A 12,582-nucleotide genomic window follows, 5' to 3' on the forward strand; every position below is an offset into this window, starting at 1 on the left:
ACACAATACCCCATAATGACAAAGCAAAAACAGAAATCTTAGCAAATGTATTGCAAATAAAAAACAGAAATACCTTTTTAACATAAGTATTCAGACCCTTGGCTATGAGACTCGAAGTTTCCATTGATCATCCTTGAGATGTTTCTACAACTTTATTGGAGTCCACCTGTGGTAAATTCAATTGATTGGACATGATTTGGAAATGCACACACCTGTCTATTTAAGGTCCCATAGTTGAAAGTCAATGTCAGAGCAAAAACCAAGCAATCAGGTGGAAGGAATTCTCCATAGAGCTCCGAGACAGGATTGTGTCGAGGCACAGATCTGCGGAAGGGTAGCAAAACATGTCTGCAGCATTAAAGGTCCACAAGAATACAGTGCCCTCCATCATTCTTAAATTGAAGAAGTTTGGAACCCCCAAAATATTTACTGGTGTTGGCTGCCTGGCCAAACTGAGCAATCGGGGGAGAAGGGCCTTGGTCAGGGAGGTGACCAAGAACCCGATGGTCACTCTGACAGAGCTCCAGAGTTCCTCTGTGGAGATCGGAGAATCTTCAAGAAGGACACTCGTGTCTGCAGCACTCCACCAACCAGGCCTTTATGGTAGAATGGCCAGACCGAAGCCACTCCTCAGTAAAAGGCATATGGCAGCCCGCTTGGAGTTTGCCAAGAGGCACTTAAAGGACTCTCAGACCATGTGAAACAAGATTCGCAGCTGCAAATGCAAATTTATTTTTATTTCACCTTTATTTAACCAGGTAGGCTAGTTGAAATTCTTCTCAACTAGCCTACCTGGTTAAATAAAGGTGAAATAAAAATAAATAAAATAAATTCTGGAGTCTGATGAAACCAAGATGGAATTATTTGGCCTGAATGCCAAGTGTCACATCTGGGGGAAACCTGGTACCATCTGTATGGTGAAGCATGGTGGTGGCAGCATCATGTAGTGGGGATGTTTTTCAGCCGTAGGTACTGGGAGACTAGTCAGGATCAAGGGAAAGATGAATGGAGAAAAGTACAGAGAGATCCTTGAAAACCTGCTCCAGAGCGCTCAGGACCTGATACTGGGGCAAAGGTTCACCTTCCAGCAGGACAACAACCCTAAGCAAGCCAAGGGTGGCTTCGGGACAAGTCTCTGAATATCCTTGAGTGGCCCAGCCAGAGCCCGGACTTGAACCTGATCGAACATATCTGGAGAGACCTGAAAATAGCTGTGCAGCGATGCTCCCCATCCAACCTGACAGAGCTTGAGATGATTTACAGAGAAGAATGGGAGAAAGTCCCGAAATACAGGTGTGCCAAGCTTGTAGTGTCCTACCCAAGAAGACTCAAGGCTGTAATCGCTGGCAAAGGTGCTTCAGCAAAGTACTGAGTAAAAGGTCTGATTACTTATGTAAATGTGATATTTCCGTTTTTTATTTTTAATACATTTGCAAAAAATTGTAGAAACCTGTTTTTGCCTTGTCATTATGGGGTATTGTATGTAGATTGGCGGGGGGGAAACTATGTAATCCATTTTTGAATAAGGCTGTAGCTCAACAAAATGTGGGAAAATTCTAGGGGTCTGAGTATTTTCCGAATGCACTGTATATACGAAAGTATGTGGACAATCCATCAACTTAGTGGATTCAGCTATTTCAGCCACACCCGATGCTGACAGGCGTATAAAATCGAGCACACAGCCATGCAATCTCCAAAGACAAACATTGGCAGTAGAATGGCCTTACTAAAAAGCTGCCCCCTTTCCAACAAGTCAGTTCCTCAAATTTCTGCCCTGCAAGAGCTGCCCCAGTCAACTTTAAGTGCTGTTATTGTGAAGTGGAAACGTCTAGGAGCAACAACGTGCATAGCGCGTAAAAATCGGCTGTCCTCAGTTGAAACACTCACCACCAAGTACCAAAATACCTCTGGAAGCAACATAACTATTCATCGGGAGCTTAATGAAATGGGTTTCCATGGCTGAGCAGCCGCACACAAGCCGAAGATCACCATGTGCAATGCCAAGCTTCGGTTGGAGTGATGTTAAGCTCGCAGTCATTGCACTCTGGAGCAGTGGAAATGTATTCCCTGGAGTGATGAATCATGCTTCACCATCTGGCAGTCCGAAGGACGAATCTGGGTTTGGCAGATGCCAGGAGAAAGCTACCTGCCCCAATGCATAGTGCCAACTGTACAGTTTGGTGGAGGAGGAATAATAATCTGGGGCTGTTTTTCATGGTTCGGGCTACGTCCATACAGAAATGGTTTGTTGATATTGGTGTGGAAGAACTTTACTGGCCTGCACAAAGCCCTGATCTCAACCCCATCGAACATCTTTGGGATAAGTTGGAACACGGACTGCGAGCCAGGCCTATTCACCCATCATCAGTGGCCGACCTCACTAATGCTCTTGTGGCTGAATGGAATCAAGTCCCCTCAGTAATGTTCCAACATCTAGTGGATAGCCTTTCCAGAAGAGTGGAGGCTGTTATACAGTAGCTGCGAAGGGGGGTGACTCCATATTAATGCCCATGATTTTGAAATGAGATGTTCGACGAGCAGGTGTCCACATACATTTGGTAATGTAGTGTAACTAGAAAGAACATAATTGATCTTACCTTACATGGTCAGTTCCCAAGGATTGCAATAATATAGGACTGTACAGAACTTTAACCAAACATCTGCTCTGAGCAATTTAAAATAGAATAGAACATGGTTATCTCTCTTCCCATTGGAACGAAGCACACTGGAGCAACACAATGAGATGTTGAAGGTCCTAATTATTGCCCCTATCATTTGCATAATTACAATGTTTTCCAAGGCAAGGGCAGTATAGAAATTTCAAACTGTAGTGGACCTGCAGCAGTCAGTGAAAGTCAGGTTTAATGATGAATCTGTCCTCCATCAGGCAGGCACACTGGCTGGAGGGCTGGAGTTTCAATAGGATTTAAAAAGCCAACTGTGTGGATAAATTAGAGTTTTGCCCCAAAATCATATGGAATTACAGTGCTGGGTGCATGTGGTGAGCCTACACACAAAAAGCCCAGAGGAAGCAGCTATTTCTGTTGGTTTTATTAAACCAACCAAGCAATTTAATTCTTTTGTTCAGGGGAGTTCTACTTCATTGATTAACAAAAGCAGGGATATAATTTTTTCAGCCTTTTTGAAAAGCCTGAAATGTCAAGCCTTTTAAAGCAGATTATTCTGCCTCTGTGCGGTGAATGCTGCCAGAGTAACCTTTTGTCTACAATTAAATATTCCAGCATAAATATAAAAGAAAATCAGAGATGGGGAAGATTGACTCACGAGAGATTGGAGAGGTAGATCCTCACACTGATAGTGCAAACAGCTTGCTTCTAATTAAATATGCCACAGAGTCTCAAAGCATTTGCTTTCAGCCGCAGAGAGAGGAAGCTGCCTAAGAATGAGGGGGAGAAATATATCACATCATCTGTCTGTCCACAGCCTTCCTCTGGGCATCTGAAAGGTATTTCATTTTTTTGTTTTTGTAATTATTTGTTTCCCTTTTTTCGTAGGAAGTATCTAAAGGCAACACCTTCAGGGATATGCATAAATAGAGAAACACAATAAAAGTTATCAGATTGTTTATGATTCAGACTCAGATGATTAAGCATGACAATGTGGCACTTCAGGGACATGGGGCATTTATTTTACATTTATGGAACTGGGTGCATTCTCCCCATGTCTGTGATGCAGAGAGGGGGTATATTCAAAGTCGTTATATTATGCAACGTTTAACTTAGTAGTGTTCAGTTTCAGTCGTATACTTTATGTAGTGGTTCATTTAATTGATGTGTGATTGCATCTAAAGGAAAGAGGTTATATAGAAAGAATATGTGGTATTGTATAACTAGGGGTCATTCCTTGTACCTTTAACAGACATATTACTACATTTGTTGGTGAAATAATGTATAGATAGTCTGGAGTAAAGATAGATGTTTAGTGGTTTGTTTATTGTCAGGTTGACATAGAGGTGACCTCTAATAGATGTCTTGTTATATGTGTTTGCTTACTTACTCCTAAGAGAGTATTGATATCGTAACTTTGATCTGATAACAGCAGTGTTGATAATATTCAACTCTGCTTTACATGTTAATATGATATTTTCTCACGCAGATATTTAGCCAAGTTTAGGAAACAGTACTTTGTGAATTTTAGAATGGTTTACTAGAATTGGATCCTATCAACTTTATCAAGTCGTCAAGTGTTTTGAAGAGGCAAATGCATAGCAAATTCTGTCATAGCAAAAATGTGTGAGCACATATTAAATCATAGGTTCTAAATAAGTCTAAGATAGAATGATTATTGGGAATAAACTTTTTTGTTGTTGAGCAGAGCATAGCTGTTTTGATAAGTTGCTAAGGTCAGCTTATTAAAAGTGTGTTATCCTAATAGTATGTTGTTGGTAATAATTTCATTAAATTACAGGTTCATAACAGTTATGTTGATCATCATACATCACACATATATCTTCATGGAGGATGTCAGTTTACACATTTGAATGTTTGCTTGCTGCAAAAAAACATGACAAAGTATTTTCCTTTAAGTATGCTATGTGTATAGGAGAACAAACTCCCAGATAATGGGGGGATATATGGCCCCCTAAGATGTTTTCAGTGGGTGACTGAAGGATTTCAATTAATGCAGATTACTTCAACTGTTGGCTTTGTTGTCTCAGATCTCACTACCTGTATATATCAAAGAAGTAGTAGAGAGGGCTGTGGACTGATAATGTTTTGCGTGAGAAATTGGGCACTTTTTTAAAGTGATTCATTCCAAGCATTTGAATGCTCTGAAACATCCAGACAAAACAGAGGCCCCAACATATGCCCCCCCACCATGACCCCATCCCACTTACCCCATACCTGCAATAAGGTCTTATCAGAAAATTGGGCAAGTCAAGAGTCTGTTGATTAACCCTGACAGACCTAATGATTGTGGGTCAGGGTTTCAGCTTGTGAGATAAAAAAACAACCACTAGTGTCAAATAATAGATGCACTGACAGGCAAATTGTGCTCTGTCATTTGCGTTTTAGGACGATAATGGATTCTGAACTGACCAGCTCTGACTGGTGATGGCGTTGGCTGCAGCTTTTCCCCACGTCTGAAGTGAACGGATGTGGCATGAGGGACGAACCTCATCGCTTTCCCAGACCACAAGTAAATCTTGCATTATGCTGAATTTTAGCTTCCAAAAGGATTTGCAAGGTTTGCAAAAAAGGAAACAAGAATTATTCAATCAAATTGGCACCTCCACATCCAGATTCGACTAGTGCTGCATAATGCAATCCAGTAATCCCTTTATCAAAAACTCAGATGAAATGGTCTTATTGGAAAAGGAGTTAAAAATATTTAAGGTCATTCTATCACTAGTTTATTTTCCAAAATTGCCCACTCTCTTTTTATCTTCAGAGACAATAATTACTTCTAGTTCAACACACTGTGGCTGATGAATGTTCAGAGAATCGACAGGAAGAAATCTTTGCAATAATCAGCAGTACAGTTTTCTCTCCCTTTTAACATTTCTATAAATTTGAACATACATGGCTGTCTGAGGATATGCAATGTTAATGTCTAGGTGATGATGGCAATATGTCAGCAAAATATGGTAACCTACTTGAACTGTCATTGTTGCCGCATCAGCATCTTACATATCTTAGGCTACAGTGCTTTGTGGGCTTAGCTATAATGCAGTTTTTCCAATACATTTTGGGAAGGCATTTCTGTCCTCCTTTTTATTTATTTTATTTTCAGTAATCATCATGGTTCATGTAATTTTTCTAGGTCATAATAGGAAGAATGCTGGGTGAATACTAAACAGAGCCTATATACTGTACATGTAGGCATCCTTTGCTGACTGTTCACATTGCCCACTGCTGAAACCTCATCAGCAGCTGACTGATGCCAAATATCAGCATTCAATTTATCAATAACCCACTAGGCCTAATGGTTTATAAGTCTATTAGTCTGTATAAATGAGAGTGTTTCTGCTACATGTACAGTGCTTTCAGAAAGGATTCATACCCCTTGACTTATTCCACATTTTGTTGTGTTTCAACTTAAATTCTAAATAGATTAAATATAACTTTTTTCACACCCATTTACACACAATACTCTATAATGATGAAAGAGAAACATGTTTTTAGACATGAAATACAGAAATATCTTATTTAAATCAGTATTCACACCACTGAGTCAATACTTTGTAGAAGCACATTTGGCAGTGATTACAGCTGTAAGTCTTTCTGGGTCTCTAAGAGCTTTCCACAACTAGTTTGTGCAACATCTGCCTATTATTAATTTCAAAATTCAACAAGCTCTGTCAAATTGGTTGTTGATTATTGCTAGACAAACATTTTCAGGTCTTGCCCTAGATTTTCAAGCAGATTGAAGTCAAAACTGTATCTCGGCCACTCAGGAACATTCACTGTCTTTTTGTAAGCAGCTCCAGAGTATATTTGGCCTTATTTTTTACGTTATTGTCCTGCTGAAAGGTGAATTAATCTGCCAGTGTCTAATGGAAAGCAAACTAAACTAGGTTTTCCACTAGGATTTTGCCTGTGCTTAGTGCCATTCCATTTCTATTTTATCCTGAAAAACTCCCCAGTTACAAGCAAACCCATAACATGATGCAGCCACCACTATGCTTGAAAACATGGAGAGTGGTACTTAGTAATGTGTTGAAATGGATTTGCCCCAAACATAACGCTTTGTATTCAGAATAAAAAGTTAATTCCTTTGACACATGTTTTTGAAGTATTACCTTAGTGCCTTGTTGCAAACAGGATGCATGTTTTGGAATATTTGTATTCTGTACAGGCTTCCTTCTTTTCACTCTGTAAATAAGGTTAGCATTGTGGAGTAACTACAATGTTGTTGATCCATCCTCAGTTTTCTCCTATCACATCCATTCAACTCTGTAACTCTTTTAAAGTCACCATTGGACTCATGGTGAAATCCCTGAGCAGTTTCCTTCCTGAACACAAATGCTTTGTTTGTAAATTATGTCTGAGTGTTGAAATATGCACCTGGCTATCCATACATTTAAATAACAAGAAAATCATGCTGTCTAGTTAGTTTAATACAAGGAATGTGATATTATTTATACATTTTAACAATTACATGTACTTGTGATACTGAAGTATATTTAAAACCAAACATTTTTAGACTTTTACTCAAGTAGTATTTTACTGGTTGACTTTCACTTTTACTCGAGTCATTTTCTATCAAGTTATCTTTACTTACTCAAGTATGACAATTGGGCACTTTTCCCAGCACTATATATTTATTTATACTCTACAGGCTTCCTTCTTTTCACTCCATCAATTAGGTTAGTACTGTGGAGTAACTACAATGTTGTTGATCCATCCTCAGTTGTCTCCTATAACAACCATTAAACTCTGTAACTGTTTTAAAATCCCCATTAGGCTCAAGGTGAAATCCTTCTCCGGCAACTGAGTTTGTAAGGACACCTGTCTCTTTGTAGTGACTGGGTGTATTGATACACCATCCAAAGCTAAATAAATAAATATCACCATGCTCAAAGAGATATTCGGCATCTGCTTTTTCTATATTTTACACATCTACCAGTAGGTGCCCTTCTTTGCGCGGCACTGAAAAACTTCCCTGGTCTTTGTGGTTGAGTCTGTGCTTGAAATTCACTACTTGATTGAGGGACCTTACAAATAATTGTATGTGAAGGGTACAGAGATGGGGTAGTCATTCAAAAATCATGTTAACCACTATTATTGAACACAGAATGAGTCCATGCAACTTAATATGCAATTTGTTAAGATATGTTTTACTCGTGAATTTATTTAGGCTTGCCATAACAAAGGTGTTGAATATTTATTGATCATTTTTTAAATTCATTTTAAACATTTTCAAAAAACATAATTCCACTTTGACATGATGGGTTTTTGTGTGTAAGCCAGTGACAAAAATAATCTAAATTTAATAATTTTTAAATTCAGTCTGCAACACAACAAAATGTGGAAATGTCAAGGGGTGTGAATAATTTCTGAATGCACTGTAAAGTGATAGTATATGGTTATTCAGATTCATCAGGGAATAGAAGATAATGCATGTTTAGCCTAGATGTATTGCAATGTTATCAATCAATAGCATTGATTAAAAACTAGCGAGCCCAGGTATTGCAAATACAATTAAACCTGGTGACTATTGACAGTGCTCACAAGACTTAAGCAAAAATATTTATTGATGGTACAAAAATTTAATTCCTATGCACAGGATAGTAATGTTACGCACTTGAAACCAATCAGAAATCGATCATACAACATTTTGCCTCTACATTTCAGTAGTTTTTCAATGTAACAGAGTTGATCTTTAACACACCCTTCTGCTTCTGTCAGCTCCCTGGACACAACTACTCATTCCAGGGTTTTTCTTTATTATTACTATTTTCTACATCGTAGAATAATAGTGAATACATCAAAACTGTGAAATAACACATATGGAATCATGTAGTAACCAAAAAAGTGTGAAACAAATCAAAATATATTTTATATTTGACATTCTTCAAAGTAGCCACCCTTTGCTTTGATGGCAGCTGTGCACAATCTTGGCATTCTCTCAACCAGCTTCATGAGGAATAATTTTCCAACAGTCTTGAAGGAGTTCCCACATACAGTGGGGCTAAAAATGATTTAGTCAGCCACCAATTGTGCAAGTTCTCCCACTTAAAAAGATGAGAGAGGCCTGTAATTTTTATCATAGGTACACTTCAACTATGACAGACAAAATTAGGAAAAAAATCCAGATTTTTAATGAATTTATTTGCAAATTATGGTAGAAAATAAGTATTTGGTCACCTACAAAAAAGCAAGATTTCTGGCTCCCACAGACCTGTAACTTCTTCTTTAAGAGGCTCCTCTGTCCTCCACTCGTTACCTGTATTAATGGCACTTGTTTGAACTTGTTATCAGTATAAAAGACACCTGTCCACAACCTCAAACAGTCACACTCCAAACTCCACTATGGCCAAGACCAAAGAGCTGTCAAAGGACACCAGAAACAAAATTGTAGACCTGCACCAGGCTGGGAAGACTGAACCTGCAATAGGTAAGCAGCTTGGTTTGAAGAAATCAATGGTGGGAGCAATTATTAGGAAATGGATGACATACAAGACCACTGATAATCTCCCTCGATCTGGGGCTCCATGCAAGATCTCACCCCGTGGGGTCAAAATGATCAAAAGAATGGTGAGCAAAAATCCCAGAACCACACGGGGGGACCTAGTGAATGACCTGCAGAGAGCTGGGACCAAAGTAACAAAGCCTACCATCAGTAACACACTACGCCGCCAGGGACTCAAATCCTGCAGTGCCAGACGTGTCCCCCTGCTTAAGCCAGTACATGTCCAGGCCCGTCTGAAGTTTGCTAAAGAGCATTTGGATGATCCAAAAGAAGATTGGGAGAATGTCATATGGTCAGATGAAACCAAAATATAACTTTTTGATAAAAACTCAACTCGTCGTGTTTGGAGGACAAAGAATGCTGAGTTGCATCCAAAGAACACCATACCTACTGTGAAGCATGGGGGTGGAAACATCATGCTTTGGGGCTGTTTTTCTGCAAAGGGACCAGGACGACTGATCCGTGTAAAGGAAAGAATGAATGGGGCCATGTATCGTGAGATTTTGAGTGAAAACCTCCTTCCATCAGCAAGGGCATTGAAGATGAAACGTGGCTGGGTCTTTCAGCATGACAAAGATCCCAAACACACCGCCCGGGCAACGAAGGAGTGGCTTCGTAAGAAGCATTTCAAGGTCCTGGAGTGGCCTAGCCAGTCTCCAGATCTCAATCCCATAGAAAATCTTTGGAGGGAGTTGAACGTCTATGTTGCCCAGCAAGAGCCCCAAAACATCACTGCTCTAGAGGAGATCTGCATGGAGGAATGGGCCAAAATACCAGCAACAGTGTGTGAAAACCTTGTGAAGACTTACAGAAAACGTTTGACCTCTGTCATTGCCAACAAAGAGTATATAACAAAGTATTGAGATAAACTTTTGTTATTGACCAAATACTTACTTTCCACCATAATTCGCAAATAAATTCATAAAAAATCCTACAATGTGATTTTCTGGATTTATTTCCACATTTACATTACATTTAAGTCATTTAGCAGACGCTCTTATCCAGAGCGAGTTACAAATTGGTGCATTCACCTTATGACATCCATGTATGTCATAGTTGAAGTGTACCTATAATGAAAATTACAGGCCTCTCTCGTCTTTTTAAGTGGGAGAACTTGCACAATTGGTGGCTGACTAAATACTTTTTTGCCCCACTGTATGCTGAGCAATTGGTGGCTGATTTTCCTTCACTCTGCAGTCCAACTTATCCCAAACCATCTCAATTGGGTTGTGATTGTGCAGGCCAGGTCATCTGATGCAGCACTCCATCACTCTCCTTCTTGGTCAAATAGCCCTTAAACAGCCTGGAGGTGTGTTTTGGGTCATTGTTCTGTTGAAAAACAAATGATAGTCCCACTAAGTGCAAACCAGATGGGATGGCTTATTGCTGCAGAATGCTGTGGTAGCCATGCTGGTTAAGTGTGCATTGGATTCTAAAAAAATCACAAACAGTGTCACCAGCAAGCACCCCCACACCATCACATCTCCTCCTCCATGCTTCACGGTGGGAACCACACATGCGGAGATGATCTGTTCATCTACACCTACTCTACGTCTTCATCTACTCTGCGGTTGGAACCAAAAATCTCAAATTTTGACTTTTCAGACTAAAGGACAGATTTCCACCGATATAATGTCCGTTGCTCATGTTTCTTGGCCCAAGCAAGTCTCTTCTTATTATTGGTGTTCTTTAGTAGTGGTTTCTTTGCAGCATTTCAACCATGAAGGCCTGATTCACGCAGTCTACTATGAACAGTTGATGTTGAGATGTGTCTGTTACTTGTACTCCGTGAAGCATTTATTTGGGCTGGAATCTGAGGTGCAGTTAACTCTAATGAGCGTATCCTCTGCCGTTCCTGTGGCGGTCCTCATGACAGCCATTTTCATTGTAGCGCTTGATGTTTTTTGCTTCTGCACTTGAAGAAACTTTCAAAGTTCTTGAAATGTTCCATGTTGACCGACCTTCATGTCTTAAAGTAATGATGGACAGTTATTTCTCTTTGCTTATTTGAGATGTTCTTGCCATAATATGGATTTGGTCTTTTACCAAATAGGGATATCTTCTTTATTCCAACCCTACCTGGTCACAACACAACTGATCGGCTCAAACGCATTAAGAAGGAAAGAAATTCCACAAATTAACTTTTAACAAGGCACACCTGTTAATTGAAAGGCATTCCAGGTGACTACCTCATGAAGCTGGTTAAGAGAATGCCAAGACTGTGCAAAGCTGTCATCAAGGCAAAGAGTGGCTACTTTGAAGAATCTCAAATATAAACACTTTTTTGGTTACTACATGATTCCATTTGTGTTTTTTCATAGTTTTGAAGTATTCACTATTATTCTACAATGTAGAAAACCCTTGACTGGTACTGTACCTCAGTGGTCAGATCCGAGGTGATAACAATTACAGTGCCTTGCAAAACTATTCACCGCCTTGGCATTTTTCCTATTTTGTTGCATTTTAACCTGTCATTTAAATGGATTTTAATTTAGATTTCATGTAATGGACATACACAAAATAGTCCAAATTGGTGAAGTGAAATTAAAACAATAACTTGTTTCAAAAAATTATTTAAAAAATGAAAAGTGGTGCGTGTATTCACCTCCTTTGCTATGAAGCCCCTAAATAAGATCTGGTACAACCAATTACCTTCAGAAGTCACATAATTAGTTATATTGCACACAGGTGGACTTTATTTAAGTGTCACATGATCTGTTACATGATCTCAGTAGATATACACCTGTTATGAAAGGCCCCAGAGTCTGCAACACCACTCAGCAAGGGGCACCACCAAGCAAGCGGCACCATGGAGACCAAGGAGCTCTCCAAACAGGTCAGGGACAAAGTTGTGGAGAGGTACGAATCAGGGTTGGGTTATAAAACAATATCAGAAACTTTGCATATCCCACGGAGCACCATTAAATCCATTATTAAAAAATGGAATTAATATGGCACCACAACAAACCTGCCAAGAGAGGGCCGCCCACCAAAACTCACATTCCAGGCAAGAAGGGCATTAATCAGAGAGGCAACAAAGAGACCAAAGATAACCCTGAAGGAGCTGCAAAGCTCCACAGCGAAGATTGGAGTATCTGTCCATAGGACCACTTTAAGCCATCCACTCCACGGAGTTGGGCTTTACAGAAGAGTGGGGTGAAAAAAAACAGTGCTTAAAGAAAAAATAAGCAAACACATTTGGTGTTTGTCAAAAGGCATGTGGGAGACTCCGCAAGCAGATAGCTTTTTGGCCATCAAGGAAAATGCCTGGCACAAACCCAACACCTATCATCACCCCGAGATTACCATCCCTGGTAATGTTTTTCATCGGCAGGGACTGGGAAACCTGTCAGAATTCAAGGAATGATGGATGGTGCTAAATACAGAGAAATGTTTGAGGGAAACCTCTTTTAGTCTTCAAGAGAT

The sequence above is a fragment of the Oncorhynchus keta genome, chromosome 1, assembly GCF_023373465.1.
Source record: "Oncorhynchus keta strain PuntledgeMale-10-30-2019 chromosome 1, Oket_V2, whole genome shotgun sequence".
Classification (NCBI taxonomy): domain Eukaryota; kingdom Metazoa; phylum Chordata; class Actinopteri; order Salmoniformes; family Salmonidae; genus Oncorhynchus; species Oncorhynchus keta.